The sequence below is a fragment of the Corvus brachyrhynchos genome, unplaced genomic scaffold (genome assembly GCF_000691975.1).
Source record: "Corvus brachyrhynchos isolate BGI_N302 unplaced genomic scaffold, ASM69197v1 scaffold395, whole genome shotgun sequence".
Taxonomy (NCBI): domain Eukaryota; kingdom Metazoa; phylum Chordata; class Aves; order Passeriformes; family Corvidae; genus Corvus; species Corvus brachyrhynchos.
This window is the reverse complement of record NW_008238340.1, coordinates 1,608,123-1,608,719: the sequence shown is the minus strand read 5'-3', so window position 1 is coordinate 1,608,719 and position 597 is coordinate 1,608,123.

Here is a 597-nt window from a genome sequence, read left to right as displayed (position 1 = left end):
CGGCTCTCGGGGCGGGTGGCACGAGCAGTGGGCAAAGCAACCCCGGGGTGCCGGTGCCACGCAGCCCTTTGGGCACCGGGCTGGCAGGGGGTCTGGCTCAGGGTATTGGTGCATCGCTGCTGGGAGCTGCCAGGGGAGCGTAGGGGCCGTCCTGCAGTGCCGGCGCTGTCACCGGCCATGGAGCCGTCCCTCCAGAGACACGCTTCTGTTGCAGCATAGTGCCTCGGGGGCATGGGGTGACATTCGGGGCTGGGGCCAGCCTGGGACCCTTGCAGCTTAGTGTTGGGGTGCTGCTCCGGCAGGGTGCCATGGACCCTGTAAACTGCTGTTGGAGTGCTGGTCTTACGGATCTGCGGAGCTGGGGTGCCAGGTTGTTGAGTGCTGGGGGGTTGCTCCACTGGGGTCTGATGGACCCAGGAGTTGGGTGATGTGCTGTTCCTGTGGACCGGTGAGCTGGGTGTCAGGACGCTGCTTCAGGGGCATTCCAGGGGCTCCTGGATGGCGGGGAGGGGGGCAGTCAGCCAGCCACCCCTCCACCCCACTACCCTGCAAGCTGATGGAGGATTCACAGAGGCAGGGAGATGGTGCTGGCGGGGT